General features: G+C 39.5%; 1 gene segment (V, D, J or C); it reads left to right on the top strand.

Moving 5' to 3' along the window:
• The window catches only part of LOC109699244 (immunoglobulin kappa variable 4-1-like), a 935,238-nt gene that overhangs the window by 759,182 nt on the left and 160,041 nt on the right, over positions 1-16,015 (top strand).

Raw genomic sequence — 16,015 nt, 5'->3', positions numbered from 1 at the left:
AACCTATATGCACACAATGTCAACGCACCCAATTTCATCAAACATACACTGAAGGACCTAAAAGCATATATTAACTCCAACACACTGGTTGTGGGAGAGTTTAACACCCCACTATCATCAATAGATAGCTTATCCAAACAAAATAATCAATAAAGAAATACTAGATTTAAAATATACAATAGATCAAATGGAACTACTTTCTGTCTACAGAACATTTCATCCAACTTCTACACAATATACATTCTTCTCAGCAGGCCATGGAAACTTCTCCAAAATAGATGATTTCCTAGGGCACAATGCAAGCCTCAATAAATATGAGAAAACAGAAATCATACCATGCATTCTATCTGATCACAATGCAATAAAACTAGAACTCAACAACAAAAGTAAAGAAAAAACATGCAAACAGCTTAAAACTGAATAACTCATTGCTTAATGAACAATGGGTCATTGATGAAATAAAAGTGGGAATTAAAAAGTTCCTGGAAGTCAATTAAAATGAAAACACAACTTACTGGAACCTGTGGGACACAGCAAAGGCAGTCCTGAGAAGAAAGTTTGTAGCCATGAGTGCATATATTAAAAAGACTGAAAGATACCAAATCAATGACCTAATGATACATCTCAAACTCCTAGAAAAATAAGAACAAGCAAATCCCAAAATAAATAGAAGGAGAGAAATAATAAAAATAAGAGCGAAAATCAATGATATAGAAACCAAAAAAACCATACAAAGAATTAATGAAACAAAAAGCTGGTTCTTTGAAAAAATAAACAGGATCAACAGACCCCTGGCAAATCTGACTAAAATGAGGAGAGAAAAAACCCAAATTAGTAGAATTAGGAATGCAAAAGGGGAGATAACAACAAACACCATGGAAGTCCAGGAAATCATCAGAGGCTACTTCAAGAACCTTTATTCAAATAAATTTAAAAATCATAAAGAAATGACCAGATTTCTAGATACATATGATCATCCAAAACTGAACCAAGAGCATATTAATCACCTGAATAGATCTATAACACAAAATGAAATAAAAGCACCAATCAACAGTCTCCCCAAAAAGAAAAGTCCAGGACCTGATGGATTCTCTGCTGAATTCTATCAAACCTTTAAAAAAGAACTGATACAACACTCCTTAAACTGTTCCATGAAAAAGAAAGGGAAGGAAAACTGCCTAACACATTTTATGAAGCCAGTAATACACTTATCTCAAAACCAGGCAAAGACAACTCCAAAAAGGAGAACCATATGAACATTGATGCAAAAATCCTCAATAAAATAATGACAAAATAAATTAAACAACACATTACCTAGGTGTAAACCTAACAAAAGATGTGAAAGACCTCTACAAGGAAAACTATACACTTCTGAAGAAAGAGATTGAGGAAGACTATAGAAAGTGGAGAGATCTCCCATGCTCATGGATTGGTAGAATCAACATAGTAAAAATGTCGATACTCCCAAAAGTAATCTACATGTTTAATGCAATTCCCATCAAAATTCTGATGACATTCATTAAAGAGATTGAAAAATCTACTGTTAAATTTATATGGAAACACAAGAGGCCACGAATAGCCAAGGCAATATTCAGTCAAAAGAACAATGTAGGAGGTATCACAATACTTGACTTCAAACTATATTACAAAGCAATAACAATAAAAACAGCATGGTACTGGCACAAAAACAGACGTGAAGACCAGTGGAACAGAATAGAGGATCCAGATATGAACCCACACAACTATAACCAACTTGTCTTTGACAAAGGAGCTAAAAATATAAAAATATACGATGGAGAAATAGCAGCCTCTTCAACAAAAACTGCTGGGAAAACTGGTTAGCAGTCTGCAAAAAACTGAAACTAGATCCATGTATATCACCCTATACCAAGATTAACTCAAAATGGATCAAGGATCTTAATATCAGACCCCAAACTCTTAAGCTGATACAAGAAAGAGTAGGAAATACTCTGGAGTTAGTAGGTATAGGTAAGAACTTTCTCAACGAAATCCCAGTAGCATAGCAACTAAAAGATAGCATAGATAAGTGGGACCTCATAAAACTAAAAAGCTTCTGTTCATCAAAAGAAATGGTCTCTAAACTGAAGAGAACACCCACAGAGTGGGAGAAAATATTTGCCAACTATACATCAGACAAAGGACTGATAACCAGAATATATAGGGAACTTAAAAAACTAAATTCTCCCAAAACTAATGAACCAATAAAGAAATGGGCAAGTGAACTAAACAGAACTTTCTCAAAAGAAGAAATTCAAATGGCCAAAAAACACATGAAAAAAATGCTCACCATCTCTAGCAATAAAGGAAATGCAAATTAAAACCACGCGAAAATTCCACCTCATCCCTGTTAGAATAGCCATCATCAGCAACACCACCAACAACAGGTGTTGGTGAGGATGCGGGGAAAAAGGAAACCTCTTACACTGTTGGTGGGAATGTAAACTAGTACAGTAACCACTCTGGAAAAAAATTTGGAGGCTACTTAAAAAGCTAGACATCGATCTACCATTTGATCCAGTAATACCACTCTTGGGGATATACCCAAAAGACTGTGAAACAGGTTACTCCAGAGGCACCTGCACACCCATGTTTATTGCAGCACTATTCACAATAGCCAAATTATGGAAACAGCCAAGATGCCCTACCACTGACGAATGGATTAAGAAAATGTGGTATCTATACACAATGGAATTTTATGCAGCCGTGAAGACGAATGAAATGCTATCATTCGCTGGTGAATGGATGGAATTGGAGAACATCATTCTGAGTGAGGTTAGCCTGGCCCAAAAGACCAAAATCGTATGTTCTCCCTCATATGTGGACATTAGATCATGGGCAAACACAACAAGGGGATTGGACTTTGAGCACATGATAAAAGCGAGAGCACACAAGGGAGGGGTGAGGATAGGTAAGACACCTAAAAAACTAGCTAGCATTTGTTGCCCTTAACTCAGAGAAACTAAAGCAGACACCTTAAAAGCAACTGAGGCCAGTAGAAGAAGAACCAGGAAGTAGAGAAAAGGTTAGATCAAAAAGAATTAACCTAGAAGGTAACACCCACACACAGGAAATCAATGTGAGTCAATGCCCTGTATAGCTATCCTTATCTAAATCAGCAAAAACCCTTGTTCCTTTCTATTATTGCTTATACTCTCTCTACAACAAAATTAGAAATAAGGGCAAAATAGTTTCCGCCGGGTATTGAGGGGGTGGGGGTAGAGGTAGGTGGCGGAGTGGGTGGTAGTGGAGGGGGTGGGGGCAGGGGGGTGAAATTACCCAAGCCTTGTATGCACATATGAATAATAAAATAAAAAGAAAGATTATTCACCACAACCAAGTAGGCTCCATCCCAGGAATGCAGGGGTGGTTCAACATACAAAAATCAATGAACGTAATAAACCACAATAACAGAAGCAAAGACAAAAACCACTTCATCATCTCAATAGATGCAGAAAAAGCCTTTGATAAGATCCAAAACCATTTCATGAAAAAAGCTCTAAGAAAACCAGGAATAGAAGGAAATTACCTCAACATTATAAAAGCTATATATGACAAACCTACAGCCAGCATTATACTTAATGGAGAAAAACTGAAACCATTCCCTCTAAAATCAGGAACCAGACAAGGATGCCCACTATCGCCACTCCTATTCAACATAGTACTGGAATTCCTAGACAGAGCAATTAGGCAAAAGAAGGAACAAAAGGAATACAAATAGGTAAAGAAACTGTCAAAATATCCCTATTTGCAGATGATATGATCCTATACCTTAAAGACCCAAAAAACTTTACTCAAAAGCTCGTATACACCACCAATAGCTATAACAAGGTAGCAGGATATAAAATCAATGTAGAAAAATCATTAACATTTCTATACATTAATAATAAACAACCTGAGAAAGAATATATGAAATCAATTCCATTTACAAAAGCCTCAAAAAAAAAATCAAATACCTAGGTGGAAACCTAACAAAGGATGTGAACGACCTCTACAAGGAAAACTATTAACTTCTGAAGAAAGAGATTGAGGAAGACTATAGAAAGTGGAGAGATCTCCCATGCTCATGAATTGATAGAATCAACATAGTAAAAATGTCTATACTCCCAAAAGTAATCTACATGTTTAATGCAATTCCCATCAAAATTCCAATGACATTCATCAAAGAGATTGAAAAATCTACTGTTAAATTTATATGGAAACACAAGAGGCCATGAATAGCCAAGGCAATATTCAGTCAAAAGAACAATGTAGGAGGTATCACAATACTTGACTTCAAACTATATTACAAAGCAATAACAATAAAAACAGCATGGTACTGGCACAAAAACAGACATGAAGACCAGTGGAACAGAATCGAGGACCCAGATATGAACCCACACAACTATAACCAACTTGTCTTTGACAAAGGAGCTAAAAATATAAAAATATACGATGGAGAAATAGCAGCCTCTTCAACAAAAACTGCTGGGAAAACTGGTTAGCAGTCTGCAAAAAACTGAAACTAGATCCATGTATATCACCCTATACCAAGATTAACTCAAAATGGATCAAGGATCTTAATATCAGACCCCAAACTCTTAAGCTGATACAAGAAAGAGTAGGAAATACTCTGGAGTTAGTAGGTATAGGTAAGAACTTTCTCAACGAAACCCCAGCAGCACAGCAACTAAGAGATAGCATAGATAAGTGGGACCTCATAAAACTAAAAAGCTTCTGTTCATCAAAAGAAATGGTCTCTAAACTGAAGAGAACACCCACAGAGTGGGAGAAAATATTTGCCAACTATACATCAGACAAAGGACTGATAACCAGAATATATAGGGAACTTAAAAAACTAAATTCTCCCAAAACTAATGAACCAATAAAGAAATGGGCAAGTGAACTAAACAGAACTTTCTCAAAAGAAGAAATTCAAATGGCCAAAAAACACATGAAAAAATGCTCACCATCTCTAGCAATAAAGAAATGCAAATTAAAACCACGCTAAGATTCCACCTCACCCCTGTTAGAATAGCCATCATTAGCAACACCACGAACAACAGGTGTTGGCAAGGATGCAGGGAAAAAGGAACCCTCTTACACTGCTTGTGGGAATGTAAACTAGTACTACCACTCTGGAAAAAAATTTGGAGGCTACTTAAAAAGCTAAACATTGATCTACCATATGATCCAGCAATACCACTCTTGGGGATACACCCAAAAGAATGTGACACAGATTACTCCAGAGGCACCTGCACATCCATGTTTATTGCAGCACTATTCACAATAGCCAAGTTATGGAAACAGCTAAGATGCCCCACTACTGATGAATGGATCAAGAAAATGTGGTGTTTATACACAATGGAATTTTATGCAGCCATGAAGAAGAATGAAATATTATCATTTGCTGGCAAATGGATGAAATTGGAGAACATCATTCTGAGTGAGGTTAGCCTGGCCCAAAAGACCAAAAATCGTATGTTCTCCCTCATATGTGGACATTAGATCATGGGCAAACACAACAAGGGGATTGGACTTTGACCACATGATAAAGCGAGAGCACACAGGGAGGTATGAGGATAGGCAAGACACCTAAAAAACTAGCTAGCTTTTGTTGCCCTCAATGCAGAGAAACTAAAGCAGATACCTTAAAACAACTGAGGCAAATTGGAGATGGGTCCAGGAACCAGAAAAAAGGTTAAATCAAGAAGAATTAGCCTAGAAGTTAACACACATGCACAGGAAATCAAAGTGAGTCAACTCCCTGTGTAGTTATTCTTATCTCAACTAGCAAAAACACTTGCTCCTTCCTATTACTGCTTATACTCTCTCTCAACAAAATTAGAGATAAGGTCAAAATAGTTTCTGCCAGGTATCAAGCATGTGGGGAGAGAGGCAGGAGGCTGGGGGTAAAGGAGGGGGTAGGGTAGGGGAGAGAAATGACCCAAACATTGTATGCACATATGAGTAAAAAAAAGAAACTACACTTCAACTGGGTCAATACCCCACGTTAATTAATCTTTGAAGAATCCCTAACTGAAGAAATTCACAGGGGGTTGGAACCTCCGAATATAAATGAACCCAGATGCATAAATTGCAACCAAGAAACATAAGCCACAAGGCAACAGCTCTCCCTCAACAGCCAACAATTCCCCTGATAAACTACTTAAACAACAGTAAAGAGAAAGAAATATCAATTGATGACTTCAAAAATATAAGAACAAGAATGATCAATAAATTCAAAAAAAAGATGGGTAAACAGATGAATGAATTTTAAAATGACATAAATATGTAGCTGACTTGAATGAGAATTCAAACAAATAGCTGAATGAAATAAAGATGACAATGCAGGATATAATGGAAGTATTCAATAAAGATTGAAAAAAATCAAATTGAAATCTTGGAAATGAAAAGCTCAATATAACAAAAACTTCAAAGAAAAGCCTGGCTAACAGAATGGAGCAGGTTGAAAATAGAGTATGAGGGATTGAGAATAAAGTAGATGAAATAGATCTATCAGTCAAAGACACTGAGAAAATGCTAAGAGAATAGGAATAGAACATGCAAGACCTCTGGAACACCATCAAACACCAAACCTGTGAATCATGAATATAGAAAGAGAAGAGATAGAAACTAAAGGCATGGATAAGCTATTCAATAAAACAATAGTAGAAAACTTCCCCAATCTTGAGGAAGGGAGGGACTTTCTGGTACAGGAGTCTTTCAGAACACCAAACTGATAGGATCAGAAAAGAAACACTCACAGATATATTGTAATTAAAACATTGCTGGCAGCTCATACCTGTAATCCTAGCTACTCAAGAAGCAGAGATCAGGAGAACTGTATTTCAAATCCAGCCTAGGAAAATAGTTCAGAGACCCTATCTTGAAACTAGTAACAAAAAACAGGGTTGGTACAGTGATTCAAGTAGTAGAGCACTTGCCTTGCAAGTGTAAGTCCATGAGTTCAAGTTCCAGTACCAATAAATAAGTACATAAATAAAATTTAAAGCTGCAAAACAGAAATGGCAAGTACACATAAAGGCAAACCAATCAGAATCGTAGCAGATTTCTCAACACAAACTCTAAATGCAAGGACAGCATGAAATGATATATTTTAAACCCTGAAAGAAAACAACTGTCAACCTAGACTAGTCTATACAGCAAAAATATGCTTCATAATTGAAGGATTCCACAATAAACAAAAACTAAAGGAATTCATGACCACCAAACCATCAATGAAGAAAATATTTAAGAGAGTTCTACACACAAATAAAGAAAATAGACCCAGCCAGGAAAATGCAAGAATAAAACTCCAGTGGTCCAATACATTAGAAAACAAGGAAAAGGGGGGGATAATGTTAGGAAAAATGCCACTCACAAAGAAAGCACATGAGAAAGTCTCACATCCAAGAGCAAAGTTTAATGGCAGGCTCGAATTGCCAGGCTGGCTGGGAAGGATGGTACAGCACAGACTCTGGGCCAGGCGTGGCTTTTACAGAAGGGGGAGGTTATGGAAGTTAGCGCATGTAGTAGTCTCTGGTAGGGGAGGGGCTGTCTTAGAGCGTGGGAATTTCTGTTAAGGGGTGGGGCTGCCATTTTGCCTCCAATTCACAAAATGGCAACATTATTACTCTATCATTCCCCCATTTTTTCTTTGATAATGATGAGGGTAAGGGCTGAGGATCGGGAATTGGAGTGAAGCATCAGCCTCTTAGCTGCTTCCTGCTGGCAGGGGGTGCTGTATGGGGCAGGATCCTCAGGCTCCTGTGTCCTGGTGGGGGCCCTCATGGCAGTCCTCTGGACAGTTTTGGAGAGGTTGAAATCCCTGGAGGTACAACTGGTTAAACTTTTGATTAGCAATAGCAGACACGTAGTATGATACAAGGGAGGAAGCTTAAGACTAGGAGAGAAAGAAACATAGGCATATCCCTTCTCCATTTTTCTAACAGTTCCTTGAGAGGTGCTGCCACTGGGGGATCCCATTGAACTTGACAGCAGTGGGTGTTGTGAGAGTGACCAGATGAGGGCTTGTCCACCAAAGTCTCAACGGAGAGGGTAAAAGATCCTTTAGGAGAACAAGATCCCCTGGTTTAACAGAAATTCTTATAGGGTGGAGCAGGATCTAGTCTGCATGCTCTCTGAGAAGTTTAAGATAAGGTAGATAGTCAGCCAGAGGATTTGGGTCTGTTGGAGGCAAGTTTATTAGAAGGAGCATAAAAGGTGTCTGCTAAAGGACTGCAAATCTAGGGATACAGATTCTGCAAAACCCTGTAACTCCCAAGAAAGCTCTAGGCTGCCTTATGGTGTGGGGGAGAGGGAAGCGGAAGATTGGGTTGATGCACTCATGACTCAGGGACTGAGTCTGTCCCTTTGAGGCCACACCTAGGTAGGTAACCTGTAGGAGGCAGGGGCTGTCAGGATTTAAATGTAACATTCTTGGATAAAAGAGAGCTCTAGCTCATTTTTATATAACTTTGTAAATGTTTGTATCATATTTAGATAAAATATAGACAGACACTGTTACAAAATGGTCATTGAAGACACATAAGCACATATGTAAATGAACCCTGATTTAGAAGTACTTAAAGCTTGACAAGATCAGCAGAAAACACAAATAATTTCTTTGATAAAATCTTTCTCTGTAACAGTTTTTTGTAGATGTTACTCAGAGCAGAACAATATTAAGATAACCTTGTTATTTTATAGACATAGAGAGTTTGATTTTTGTTTGACATGACCCTAAAAATCTTTTAGGCAGCTCTTAGATTATACTCAACTTTAACTTTATTACACATTGAAGCTTTTTATTATACACTTTTAAAACTTACTCAGAACTTTATATAACATACTAAACCCTTTGATGGCTTGTCCTTATCCTTCCTATTTGAAACAATCTTTAGACAAACCCTTTTTTACAAAATCCTTTCTCATCCAAAAAACATTCTTTTTTCCTTTAACTTCACTACCTATCTATATCCTTTCCAGTTGTTTACTTTGTAAACTGTTTTTAAAAATTAACTTTTATAAGAATTTTAAATTTATTATAGGGGCCGAAGCAACTAATTAGGAGCCATTGTTGTTTTAAGGAATTTATGAGAGGCAGAAGGCCCCATCCTCCCTCAGGCTTGAGGGGATATTGTTTTAAGTGTGGAAATTGTGAGGGATTTTTGAGTTCTTTTTGCATAGGGAGGGGCATCCAGGCTCACCCTACACTCATCTCATCAGTCTACACTGTGAGATCTATTTGTTTCTGAAGGAGGGGGCAGCAGAGATAGCTGCCTGGGGGAGGAGAATTTGAGCTTTTAGTTGAGATTATAAATCCCATCCCAGCAGAGTCACTGGAGTTTCAGGAACTATGAGGAAAAGGTGACAGAAGTAGAGGTCTCCCCAAGAGCAGGCCAGAGGCCAGATAAACTAGCACTCTAGGGGCTGGCCAGATTTGCACCAAACGATAACTTGTGTCAATGGATCAAGGACCCAGAGAGGAAGGTAAAACAGAGAAATGAGCTCCACTGTCTAGCCAGAAAATGATCTTTTGCTTTTCTGCCATAATGGCTACCAGGAGGCTCTTCAACATCAATGCCAAGAAGTGGAGCATGGACAGGGTGACAGGACCCATCAATCCATAGGAGGTGGCACCTCACGTCCATCTGGTGACGGGGGCACTTAGACCTCCAGTGATTACCCTTGCAGAGAGGGCAGGGTCCCGGTCGGGGTCAGGGCTGTCTCCCATGCTGTCTGCCTTAAGCATTCTCTGCAGAAGTGCCCCTCCTGTCCACCATGGTAGCAAGTTCAGGATACAGGCCCCAGTCAGGTGGGGCCCTCTCTGAGAGCAGCAATGAGACCATGGTGGTGTCCCTTATCTTTTTCTCTCCTGTTAGTAAGGTCCTGGACATACACACATAGCTATACATACCACATGGCTAGCTGTATTACTTGGTTCAATGACTTTTCTTCTTCAGCCACAGACTGTTTTTTTGCGAATATCTGGGGCTGACTGTGTTGGAAATTTATCTTTGAGAAGAACCTCTCTCACCTGTGACTCTGGGTCCACTGCGGTATGCTTTCTGATGCTGCAGAAAGGTAAGGGGATTTTCTTCAGAATGTTGCTAATAAAGCAAAGTTGTTATTTCACATTAATACCTGATACTCTGGGGAGCATGTCTCCGAACTGTTCTGGGCCTCAGTTTCCTCACTTGAAGAATCAGGGATCTGGTCTAGGTTAAACTACTTTCTTCCCCTATGAGATGGCTGAAGTGATATTAATGCCACTTATCTTCCTTACCATTTTTTTTTCATCTAGCAATGCTGGGGAATTGAACCCAGGGCCTTGCACATGCTGGGCAGACACTCTCCCACTGAGCTATGTCCTTATCCCCAAATATTTTTCCTCTTTCCTTTGGCTGTACTGGGGCTTGAGCCCAGGACTTTATGCCGACAAAACGGCACTTTACTGCTTGAATCATTTCACCAGCCCCTTTTGGTGTGGATCTGTCAAGGGGACTGCCTGTGCCCCTGTAGGTAGGCATGTGTATTCCCTCATTTCCAGGTGTCACTAGTATCAGGGCTTATTGTAAATGATAATCATTTCCAACCTGAGTGGCCTGGGCCAGAACCTATTGCATTTCTAATGAGGAAAGAGTGTTCTAGTAGAAGCATAATATCCTTTCATGTCAATTGAAAGGTTTGGATCACAGAGATAACGGCTTGAATGTATTTGTCTGGGCATCAGTACAGCTGTCCAGATGTCTTTTTAATTTCCCTTACATCTGATAGCTGGAAGGGGACATAGACTCACCCTCTTCCTATCATTACATATCGAAGGGGGAAGCACCCATTAGGAGGTTCTGAATATTGGGGTGGCTTAGAAGGTAGGACAATTATGGAGCCAATCTGAGATGAAAGAAAATTTGTATAGGGTACCTCAGTTCACTTTCTTCCCTTTTATAGAAAAGGTCTAATTGGAGCATGGTATTGTACTTTAAGGAACGCTGTGAAGGCCATTTCTCTTGGTCACCCAAGGCACAGTGAGGCCAGGCCTCAGTACAAAGCTTCCAGCATCTACCAGCCAGAAGACTGGAAGGTGCATGTCCCATCTAGAAAGAACAAAACACAAGGATCCTGTCTTTTAGCTAACAGCAGGCAGACTCTTTAATAAAGACTACCTTTTTAACAAAGGAATAAATCCTCTGTAAAGTTAGAGAAGGGCATTCAAAGAGCATCCTGGGCCAATATCAGTACCATATGGGACAACTACTGTTAATGTTTGGAGGGAAAATTTATGCTGAGGCTGAAAGTATAGAAAACTTTAAATGAGAAGTTTAGAGACCACAGTAATGTCCATTTTGCTATTTCTGGGACCATATCCTTGAGCTAACAATTGGCTTACAAGGACTGGGTGCCCCAAGGCGTGAGGTGGGGCTGGGAGCAGGGCATGCTCAAAGCACCGACCCCCTCCACACACACCCAGGACAAGCAAGCCTGACCGCCTAGGCCTGATCCTGTGGCCTGTTGCTCCTACCACCTTTCTGTGTACTCTATGCACATTAATTCTAGGGTAAGTGGTGGTAGGCTGCAGCCACTGCCATGTGTGGCTGGCAGCCTAGGATTTGTGTTAGGTTGGCCAATGGATTCTCTATGCTATGGCAGGCATTCCCACTGTGCACAAGCACACCTATTTGCTTTCCCTCCTCCCTTGTGGGGGCGGAGTAGAGCATTATTGTGGCAGCTGCAGTTTTTTTGTAAGCACTTTTACCTAGCAGCTGACTTAAAGTTCCTTTAGACTGACAGGCCTGGCAAAATAGTTGGAATAACTTAAGTCATAAGGTACCATGCTACAAGTTTTTAATGGGAGGTAGGGTTCCAGTAAGCCCAGGGAGGGGAAGGCAAACAGAGACAAAGGACATGTGGTGAGACCATGGAGCAAGAAGAAAAGGTGTCCTGACATCTTAGGTAAGGGAAGGGAAGGCAGAGCCTGGAGGCATGACACACGCCTGAAGGATTAGCCATCACCTGTTCCTCTAGGTTGCTCCCATTGACTGGTACTGGAACACTTTCAGCAACATGAAACCTCCACTCTCAGGTCACTGAATAAACTCTGGGCTTGGTCTCAGCCCAAAGGGAGGGAGCATGAGCTCTCCTAGAGCTGGAATCACCTTGAGGCCAGAGTTGGCAAGGAGTGGATTGACACCATTATGGGAAAGTCCCTCAGAAAGATAGGAAGAGACAGACAGCATGAGTAGTGCAAGAAGTCTGCTTACATGGGGAAGGAGGAGGTTCGGCAGAGGATTTGATTCATTTAGAAGCTGGTTTAGAGGCTAATAGAACCTGCACAAGGGAACAGGAAGTACAGAGGGAGGGTTTGGTGTGGAGAAAGGAAAAGAATTGGGCGTAGGGTATTTCCTTCCATTTACCAGCACGCTCACAGAGATTGTATATCCCTTAAATATTGGGATTGAAAGTGCCATTAAGTGGCCATTTGGAGGCATTGTCTAATGGGAATTGGGGCCAGGTCTGATTACAGAGAAAAATGAGCTTTTGTGGCTTAAGATCAAGTGTTAGGCGGAGGGGCTCAAGGTTGGCAAGAAGACATCCCAATGGGGAGTCTGAGGGAATTTCGGAAGGTCCAACTCCCATGGTGAGGCCTGACCTGAGGAGAGATATGGCAGGTGTCCCCGAAATAGTTCCTCAGGAGAGAGAGTTGATGTGGAACACCCAGGAGGAACGTCTTCCTCACAGGGTCCCACAGTCCTAGGGAGCCCAGTTTCCAGGGATGGAAGTGAGCCAAGACCTAGTGATAGGATTTCGAGGAAATGAGAAAGAGATCGTGGCTCTGTGTGCGAGAAGGACTCACCGAGAGCGGACCTTAAGGGACGATTGGCAGGTGGTGGATGGCAATTGGAGGCGTGCTGGGGCGGAGAAACTTCCCTGTGAGCTAGTGAGGGAGCAGTGCTTTCTAGGAAAGGGAGTTCTGGCAAAGCAGCTCAGGTCCCGGGGAAGAGAATGGGAGTTGAGAGCACAGGATGGGGTGGGTGAGGCAGGGGAAGCAAGGTCAGTGCTGGGGGTGCACCCAATCCAAGTCATGGCACTAAAATGTTAGGAAAAATGCTGCTCACAAAGAAAGCTCACAAGAAAGTCTCACATCCAAGAGCAAAGTTTAGTGGCAGGCTGAAACCACCAGGCTGGCCTGGGAAAGATGGCACAGCACAGACTCTGGACCAGTCATGGCTTTTAAAGAAGGGGGAGGTTAAGGAAGTTAGTGCATGCATGGTCGTCTCTGGTAGGGATGGGGCTGACTTAGAACATGGGAATTTCTGTTAAGGGGTGGGGCTGCCATTTTACCACAGATTCACAAAATTGCAACATTATTACTCTATCAGACGTACACATCACAAAAACAGCAAAATGACAGAAACTCCTACATACCTTAAATATTAATACGGATATTAATGACCTCAATCGCCAACTAAAGATATAGAATGGTAAATTGGATTAAAATGTAAGTTCTGGCCACTTGTTGCTTACAAGAAATGCATCTCGGTGAAAAACAAGAACTACCTTACGGTGAAAAACATTGTCCAAGCAAAAGGACCCAAAAACTGGGCAAGTGTAACTGTGCTCATATCTGATAAAGCAGACTTCAGTCAAAAATTCACCAGAGGACACAGTGAAGGTCACTTCATATATATAAAAGAGCAAATCATCAATAGGAAAAACAGATCTTTACATGTTGAGATGTAGACCTTAACATGTAAATGATAGTGTTACCATTTAAAACCACTGGACTCAAAACCACAGTAGCCTCAAGCACAACAAGAGTGGAAGACCTTAACACTCTGCTCTTAACAGTAGATAATCCAGCAGTTGCACAGTACACATTTTTCTCAGCAGCACATGGAACTTTCTCCAAAATGGATCATATTTTAGGACACAAAGCAAGCCTTGGTAAATATACAATGGAATAAAACTAAATGCAAAAGTAAAAGAAGACTGAACAACAGATTATTGAGTGAACACGGGTCACCTAAGAAATGAGGGAAATCAAAAAAATTCTTACAATATAATAAAAATGAAAACATAATCTACCAGAGCCTTTGGTGTACAGCCAAGGAAGTGTTCTGAGGAAAGTTTGTAGCATTGAGTACCTATATTAAAAAATGAAATAAATAACCTAATGAGGTACCACAAGATCTTGGAAAAACAAGACTAAACCAAACCCAAAACTATCAGATGGAATGAAATAATAGAAATTAATAAATTAAGACCAAAAAAACTATACAAAATAATCCAAAGAAACCAAAAGTTAGTTCTTTGGAAGGAAAAATAAGATTGATTAGCCTTAGCCAATCTCACGAAGGAGAAAAGACTCAAATCAATAAAATTGGAAGTGAAATGGACTATCACAACAAATACAAATGACATTCAGAGGATCATGAGGGAATACTTTGATAACTTATATTCAAGTAAGATGGAAAAATTAGATTAAATGGACAAATTCTTAGATACATTTGACCTGCCAAAATTGAAAAAGAGGTAGAATCTTGAACAAATAATATTGGAAAAACTGGATATGCACATGTAAAAGACTGAAATTCGGTCTCCATCTCCCACCATGTGCAAAAATCAATTTAAAATAGATCAAAGGTCTTAATCTAGGATCTAAAACTTTTGACAATACCATAGAAAAAAGATAGGGAAAGCACTTGAAGATAGAGGCATAGTCAACAAATTTCTGGATAGAACTCCAATTGCTCAGTAACTATAACCAAGAATTGACAATGAGTTTGCAACAAATAAAAAACACTGGAAGTATGGCTCAATCTGTAGAGCACCTGCTTTACAAGCGTGAAGCTCTGAGTTCAAACCCCAGTCTGACAAAAACAAACAAACAAAAAGCTTCTGCACACCAAAGTAAATAATTACCAGAATCAAGAGGCAACCTACAAAATGAGAGAAAAATCTTTTGTCAGTTTTCACTAGATAAACAAATAATATCCAGAATATATATAAAAATCCAAAAGTTAAAAACCAAAAGAACAATCCAATTAATAAATTGGCAAATGAATTAAACAGACATTTCTGAAAAGAAGAAGTAAACATATTGAAAAAATACAGGAAAAAATGTTCAACATCCTTAACTATAAAGGAAATGTAAATTTAAGCAACACTGAGATCCCATTTCACCTAAGACAGAAGGGAACTATCAAGAAAACAAACAATAGCAAATACTAGCGATAATGACTGGAGGGGAGACAACCCTTATACAATGTTCATGAAAATGTAAAATAGCAACCATGATGGAAATCCATATTCATTATGGTGATTCCTCAAGAAACTAAAATAGAACTACCTTATAAACCCGTGATACTACTATTGGGCATATATCCAGAGGAATGTAATTCAGTACACAATAAAGATACCTGCATACCCTATTTATTACAGTACCATTGAAAATAGCCAAACTACGGAAAAAGCCTAGATGCTCATCAGCTGATGAATAGATAAAGAAAATATGGTATATATACATTAGGAAGTATTATTGAGTCATAAATGAGAATGAAATTATGTCATTTGAAGGAAAATGGATGCATCTGGTAATCATCAGGTTAAGCAAAATAACACAGACTGAGAAAGACAAACATTGCATATTCTCTGTAATATGCAGAATCTAGTCCTACAAGAAAGGGAATGATATGAGCATAAAACCAGAACTGTCTGATGGAGGGAACCAGTCAGGGGGAGGACAAAAGGAAAGAGTGATGGGTGGACAAGTATGACCAAAATACTTATATGTATGTATAAAATAAACTAATGAAACCTGTTAAAAATTGTTTAGAAGGAAGAAGACAGGAATAAGAAAGAATGATAGAAGATGTGAATTGGATCAAAATACACAAAAATAAATAAATCAGTTGTGGAAAGCAGATTAAAGCCTATGAGAACTGGACACAAGCAAGGCAAGATGCGGCTCACCTGCTTTTCCCTAGATTGGCATAGCTCCAGAAGCAGAACA

The sequence above is a fragment of the Castor canadensis genome, chromosome 12 (genome assembly GCF_047511655.1).
Source record: "Castor canadensis chromosome 12, mCasCan1.hap1v2, whole genome shotgun sequence".
NCBI classification, from domain to species: domain Eukaryota; kingdom Metazoa; phylum Chordata; class Mammalia; order Rodentia; family Castoridae; genus Castor; species Castor canadensis.
This window is presented reverse-complemented; position numbering and strand designations above follow the sequence as displayed.